This window comes from Hylobates moloch, unplaced genomic scaffold, assembly GCF_009828535.3.
Source record: "Hylobates moloch isolate HMO894 unplaced genomic scaffold, HMol_V3 SCAFFOLD_65, whole genome shotgun sequence".
NCBI lineage: Eukaryota > Metazoa > Chordata > Mammalia > Primates > Hylobatidae > Hylobates > Hylobates moloch.
In genome coordinates this window covers 117,516-124,991 of record NW_026652340.1, presented here as the reverse complement: position 1 = coordinate 124,991, position 7,476 = coordinate 117,516, and positions in this window count along the sequence as shown.

The window sequence follows — 7,476 nt, the reverse complement described above, 5'->3', positions numbered from 1 at the left end:
GCCTGGCATGTCCCAGTTCTAGATGCCACGAGTGCCCCATCCGCCCCCCAACAGCTTCCAGATCCCCTCTGAGCCTCAGAGCCCTGGGTTCTCCTGAGTCCCAGAGGCAAGAGAAGCTGCCCCATTCCTCTCACCCAAGCCAGCCTCTTTCTCGGGTCACTGAAAGGACAGTAAGCCCCGCCATCCCCTCGTCTCCCCACTCCCCATAGCCCAAAGCTCTTCTTTCTCCTCCCCAAATCCTACCCTGTGGAGTTTAACCCATTTTTTCTGATGAGGCTCCCAGAGACGGAGACCTGTCAAGGTGCACGGGGCCATGAGTCAGACTGGGGCATGAAAATGTCTGCACACACTCTGCACACAGTCTCACCTTTGAGGGAGACCCAACTGCCTTTGAGGGAGACCCAAATCCCATTTCAGAGATAAGCAGAGAGGTTTAATACCTTGCTCCAGAGTTCACACAGACACACCTGGACTTGAACCTGAAATGACCAACTCCAGCTGTAAGTGACTCTTTTCTCTGATTCCACCACAGCGGCTCTGTCCCATGAGGAATGCTATCCCTGCTGAAATCCTTCTGGGGATTCTGAAATCCTTCTGGGGACAGGGAACTCACTATCTCACAAAACACAGGCTAGGGCCAGGCGCAGTGGTTCATGCCTGTAATCCCAACACTTTGGGAGGCCAAGGTGGGAGGACCATTTGAGGCCAGGAGTTTGAGACCAGCCTGAGCAACATCTCAATATGCTTCCTCTACTATATATATGTGTGTGTGTGTGTGTGTGTGTGTGTGTGGTGGCACACATCTGTAGTCACAGCTACTTGGGAGGCTGAGGCAGGAGGATTGCTTGAGTCCAGGAGGTCGAGGCTGCCACGGGGCAAGATCGCACCACTGCACTCCAGCCTGGGCGACAGAGTGAGACCCCATCTCAAAAAAACAAAAAAACAAAATAAAACGAACCAACCAAAAAAAACAAAAAAACTGTGGGCTCTACCAACAGTCCCAAATGCCAAGAAAGCTTCCTTCATGGAGGGAAAGCCCTTTTCTCTCCATGGAACTCAGCCCACTGGCCTTGGCAATGGGCAGTGCTGCTGGCCTGCAAGTCTTCTCCAAGACAAATTCTCTGTTTCTTAGCCCGCCCTTGAAAAGTAGGGCTCTGGGCCCTTCCCCCCAGGAGGGTTTCTGGCCCAATCTGCAACGTCAAGTACGTGCCGTGTCCTTGGGTTGTGAGGCAGCTGGGGAGGGTGACTTTGGACAGATGTCCTTGGGCTGTGAGGCAGTTGGGGAGGGTGACTTTGGACAGGTGTCCCCGGCACTGTGCCCCAGTCAGGTGCAACTAAGGGATGGGCTGTGCCTACTTTGAAGGTAACAGAGTCTGTCTGCCCAGGGCCACAGTCCAAGGGCGAGGCCCTTTTGGGGTGCCTGTCGTGGCATCTGGTCATCAGCCACCATGGCCCCTGCAAGCTGGGGCCACCCACGGGCACTCCTGAGCAAGGCCTGAGAGGGACCTGCCAGTGTCCTGGGAGCCACTCTGCCAAGGCTCAGTGGCGATGTCATACTCTGGAAAAGAAAAAGAAAAAAAAAAAAAAGGCAACCACCAACAAACTGAGAGGCTGAGTCACAGCCAGGCGGAGGCATCTGTCGAATCCGAGAGAGCCATGGTGGGGATGGGGGCGCCCGTAGGCTTGGTAGGGGAGGGGGCACAGAGGGGCCACCTGCCCCGCTTCCCTGCACTTTTGGAGGCACCAGGCAGCCTCTCCTGGAGGACACGTGCCCTTCCAGTGGGGTGCTCTGGTCAGGGAGCCCAAGGGGTCAAGCAGACCTCAGGTTCAAATTCCAGCGCAGCCATTCATTGGCCCCTGGCCGGGGCCAGCCGCCCCAGCTTGCTCAGCCTCAGCCTCCTCTTCTGTCTAGTGGGCATAAGGGCGGCTCTTAGCATTCTTGTGCCAATTACAGAAGAGCTGAGTTCTCAGAGCAGCCTCGCACAGGACAGGGACTGAGCACAGACAACTGTGCTCTGTTTACTGCCATCATGAAAGAAAAGCCCCCTGAGGCCGGGTGGGCACCCCTCTCCCAGAGCAGGGATGCTGGAGGGTTTGTCTGTGGGGTCCTCCTCTCTGCTCAAGGCCCTCCTGATGCCCCAACAAACGGTTTCCAAGGCTGTTGGTGGCCTTGGGCTGTTTCCTTGCCAACTCTCCCACACTCCCTCCTTCCTTGGATCCCAGTACTCCTGAGGGGTCTTGGATACAGTGTGATGGGCTTTGGGGGCAGCAGGGGCAGGGAAGGATCTTTTACCCTGGCCAGAATCCTGCCCAGCCTGGCAGGTCTCCTCACTGTGGGGCTCCTGCTGTGGCCAGGCAGGGACTGGGGAAAGCTGACAAGCTCCGAAGTGGCCTCACTTAACACACAGCATGGCCCCAGCCTTCCTGGGAGCCACAGCCTTGGAGCAAGGGGCGGAGGTGTAGCCCACGTGCCCCGGATCAGTCTGGCAGGGTGTGCTGGCGTCCCCTGGCAGGAGGCCCCTGCAGATGGCAGGCATCTGTGTGCGGAGGACGCCTTCATCCTGCCAAGGCACAGGGCTCCGGAGCGGGAAGGCACCCTCCAGACCATCCACACACACTCCTGGGCCTGAGGCCTGGAGAAGGAAGGGACTTGCCCAGGGCCACCTGGCCAGGGGTGACAGGTCTCCCAGCCCTGATCAGGACCTCTAAGGCTCTGCATCCTCCGAGGCTGAGCCCAGGTCCTCTGAGCCCCTGGCCCAGGAACCGGCTGCACGGGACTCTCCCCAACCCTGGAGCCCATGTGATCCCAGCCCCCCTCCCTCTGATGGCTCCCGGCTCCCCCACCGGCGGGTGCCTGCCTCTCCCGCCCCCGCGCTCCCGGCGGGGAGGGGTTCCTATGGCACCCCTTCCCCCGCACACACTTAGCTCACTGGCAGCCCATCTGCCCTGAGACGGTAGCAGCAGATGCTTGGATGCACAGCGGTGCCTGCAACTTGGTCGGCCCAGCGCCTGTGGCGGGTGTGCATGCTGCCAGCCAAGGTGGGGGCCTGGGCCCTGAAACACCCAGCTGGGGCAGAGGCTCCTCGTCCAAGGCCAGGCTATAGACAGATTAGGACACCCAGGTGCCTGCCAGTGCTGGGGACAGGGTGTCGGCAGAGCTGGAGTGAGAGTCGCCCTTGCAGCTCCTCCCCACCCGCACCCCCAACCAGTGCCCTGGGAGGGAACTGATGGATGGGCCGCTCTCTAGCGGGCTGCACCCTCGCCTCCCTGACTCCCTGGGGAAGGCCCAAAGCATGCAGATTGTGCTCCCAGGCCCCAGCCACAAGGAGGAGGCTGATGGGTGCCACGGACACACCCCACAGGGGCTGCCACTGCTGGAAGTGCATGCCAAGGTTTGTGGCAGAGGGTCTGGAGCTTCCCAGCAGCACAGAGGGTTAGACCCTCAGCTGGGGCTCAGGGGACAGGCCCCTTACCCTTAGCCTGCCTGAGCACCTCAGCCTCTGGTACCCCAGGCCCACCCTCCAGGTTCCGCTCAGCGCCCTTCCTCTCTCTCCTGACTTCTCACTCCCACGAATGGGGGTGGGGGGCAGAGCTGGGTGCTAGGAGGTGGTGGCCACGGCCCCTGGATGCGCATGGCCAGTGGGTGGACAGGCCTGGTTTCCATGGCAGCAGCCTCCCGCCCTGGGTCGGGAGAGGAGGGTGCTGAGGCCCCCAGAGCCTGGCCTTTGGCCGGGCTCTCCCCACGCCCTCCCCTGCCGCCCCCCCCACGCCCCCCCCCCCCACACCCTCCCCTGCCTCAGGAGCAGGGCTTTGTCATGCCTGGGTCCCCAGCTGGGCACAGGAGGGTGAGCCCAGCATGGGGCAGGGGCCTAGGGGGCCATGCACTGGTGGCTGCAGTGCCCCCACTGATATGGGGGTGGTGCCACCTCCAATAAAACAGAAGAGTTTGGCTAAGCCTGGAGCCCTGGGGACTTGGGCTTGACATTGGGCGGAACGTCCTGATTCCAGAAAGAATGAGAGCATCTCTGGGATCTCCTCCCAGGGCTGTTCACAGCCTCCAGCCCAGCGTCCTGGGTAAGAGGTGTGGGGAGGCGAAAGGGGCCTCAAGACGGGAGAGGCACGGCCTGCGGGGCGGAATGAGGGGGGCAGCTCAGCTCCTTAGGACCCCAGTAGCCAAGCCACCAGAAGCGTCTGAAAGCCGCAGACTCCTAAGAAGCGGGCAGCCTCCCCTCCTCCCAGCACCCCCTCGGTGTGAGCTGCAGACACACAGGCACACCCGCACACATGCGCACACCCCCGGGCCGCCTCTGCTCCCCTGGCGGCTTGCGTTTGTTTTGCTCCGGCAGGGCTGGAATGGGGACACGCTGCACTCTCGCAATTGGCAGTTTCCTCCAAGCCCCCCATGGAGGTGCCATATGTCCGCGTCATGAATAGGCTTGAGGCTCCGTGCCATGGCCTGGGGGGCTGGGAAGAGGCAGCTGCCAATCACCCCCAAGTAGGCAAGGGGAGGGGGCTACCAGAGGGGTGGGGTGGGGGCACAGGCAAAGGCCAGGGGACAGGGTAGGGCCAGGGCTTGGTCACTGGTTCTCACCAGGGTGGGACACATCGCAGGTGACCCAAGGGCCTTTACTGAAAACAAAGCAAAACCCAAAAAGTCCTGGGCTTTGACCTTGATAAGTGACCAACGTCCCTGACCCTGCCCCTCGGCCTCTGGCCCGTCTGTGTGCCATCTGCCAGCCCAAGCCACCTCCTCCAGGATGCCTCCCTCCTCCCTGCTCCTCTGCTCCAGCATGTGCACCCTGTGAGCCTTCACCAGTGAGGTGGGTCCAAGACCTCCCTTGTAGGGAGGAGAAGGAGGAAGCAGGTTCAGCCAGCACCAAAAGGGGGCCACAGTGTTAGTTCCCACAACAATCCCAGAACTAGGGATTATTATCCCCATTTTATAGATAAGAAAACAGAGGCTCAGCAAGGTTTTACTAAACTGTTTCAAGGTCTCCCAGCACAGCAACGACAGAGCTGGATTCTGCTCAGGTCCCGACAGTGCACGGTCAATCGTCCCTTGCCCAAGCCTGGAACAGCCCCGTCCCCTGCTGTGCCTGGGCACCCTCTGCCTGGTGGCCACCCACCCTGCCCCTCGTCTCAGGGACCTGGCTCCTCCTCCTCCACTTCCCAGCTCCGTGATGCACTCTGTCCTGCCCCCACCCCCCATCCCCACTTAGAATGAACTCTTCTTTCCTCCTCCCAGCTCTGTGATGCTGTCACAGAGTCTCTCTGTGTCTCTCTGTCCTCCGCCCCTTAGAATGAACTCTTCTCCCAGCTCTGTGATGCTCTGTCCCCCACCTTAGAATGAACTCTTCTCTCCTCCTGCCGGCTCCGAGACACTCTGTCCCCCCCTCTTAAAATGAACTCTTCTCCCAGCTCTGTGATGCTGTCCCCCGCTTACCCCCTTAAAATGAACTCTTCTCTCCTCCCAGCTCTATGATGTTCTGTGCCCCCCACCACCTTTAGAACAAACTCTTCTCTCCTCCTCCTAGCTCTGTGATGCTCTGTCCCCCAATTACCCCCTTAGAATGAACTCTTCTCCCAGCTCTGTGACGCTGTCCCCCACCTACCCCCTTAAAATGAACTCTTCTCTCCTCCCAGCTGTGATGCTCTCTCTGTACCCCCCCCACCTTTAGAATGAACTCTTCTCTCCTCCCTGTCCTGAGGATGCTCTTACCCATCTTGCTCACTGTAGAGACCACACGAGACAGTCTGCTGTCTGCAGTCTGCACGTGTGTCCCTCCCTAACCTCAGTCCTCAGTCACCTCTCCCACCCGTGCCTGGTCCAGGAATGAATGAATGGACAGAGACGGGTACAGGCAAGAGTGGTGCGCCGAGCACGTGAGGCATGACTGCAGAAGCCGCTGCCAGTGTAGCCGCAGCCGGTGTCACACCGTCCCTAGGGGGTGGAGGGACTGCCCCGCTCCGGGTTCCACAGGCCCTTTCTCTCATTCCTGGCCCTGCTGGATGCAGCGACGGTGGGTTGGACGAACTGCCCTGGGTTAATTGGCTCTCTCTTCCTGCCAGCATGATGGATCCTGCTTGACATCTCCCCAGATAGTTAATTGATAACCAAGTAATTTGTCATGGAGACCTCGTTATATACCAACTGGGTCCCCTAAGCCGTTAGCGTCTGTGCCCCAGAAACAAGATTGGCAAGTTAATAATGGAGGCTTAATCACGCTGTTCCCTGCTGGCACTGGAATAGAATTACCTGGAGACAAGATGGGACACTGTTGCTCTCCTTGGGCCTTGGAGATGAAGCCTTATGAGAGATCCTGAAGCCACTGACCCTTCTTGAGAAGGTCCCCTGACCTCAGTTTTCTCAACCAGGTGTTCCTTCTCCTAGCAAGAGCGCTGTTCTACTGAGAAGTCCCCCCTCCACAAGGTGCACTGAGGCTGGTCCAGGCCCTAGCTCTGCACTGGGCACTTGGCCCCCCGACCCCAGGCCACAATGAGGGGTTCAGGGGAAGGCATGTGACTCAAGCCTGGCCAGCCAACAAGTGTCGGCCTGGGGCCTTCGCTGGGGCCACTGGGGCCGCTGGAACAGGAGGGCTCACTCCGCCGAGGATCCTTATGTGGGTGAGGAAGTGAGGCTGGGCTGATGAGGGGCAGCCTCCTGGAGAGGGAGGGAGCCAGGGCCAGGCCATGCAGGGCGGTGCTGCCTCCTAGAGTGAACTAACGAGGTCTCCGCTTTGCTTAAGTTGGTTTTTGTCACATGTAACCTGGAAAGTTCTGATTATACACAAGGGATCTCCACTTAGACACCCACCTGCTGCAACTCCGGGATTCAAGCTGTCTGCCAGGGCTGCGGGGAGGAGCCCCCTGGGGAGGAAGACCACCTGGTACAGAGAGGCAAGGCCTGGGAGAGACGGCCTGGGCTGGGACGAGGGCTGGGGTCGGCAATCTTGAGGAGGGCCTGGGGTCTGCTCCCCAGGGGGTCTTGGGCGGGAATGGAGGCGAAGCTTGGCGGAAGCTGAAGAGGAGTGAGGCTGGAGGAGAGGCTCCGGCCCCAGCCTTGACTTCAGCACCAAGGACAGCGGCAGCGCAGTCCTGTACAGTGAGGCGGGCCCAGCGCAGCCTGGCCTGGATGTTTTTAACTTTAAAAATATCTTTTATTTAAAACTAAATGGTGATGGAGATGGGGCTTCGCTATGTTGTCAAGTTGGTCTCGAACTACTGGGCTCAAGCAATTCTCCCGCCTCGGCCTCCCAAAGTGTTGGGATTACAGGCATGAGCCACTGTGCCCAGATGGGCCGGATGTTTTTAATGAACCAAAAGGAGATTTATACTTCCATGGCAGGGTTTGGGGATAAATAAGTAATGGGTACACAGAATATCAACCCAATCCCCTAAATGAGGCAGTTATTAAGTCCAGGAAAAATAAGAGGTTGTACAAGAAAGGAAATGTAATTACAACACATTACTCAGCTG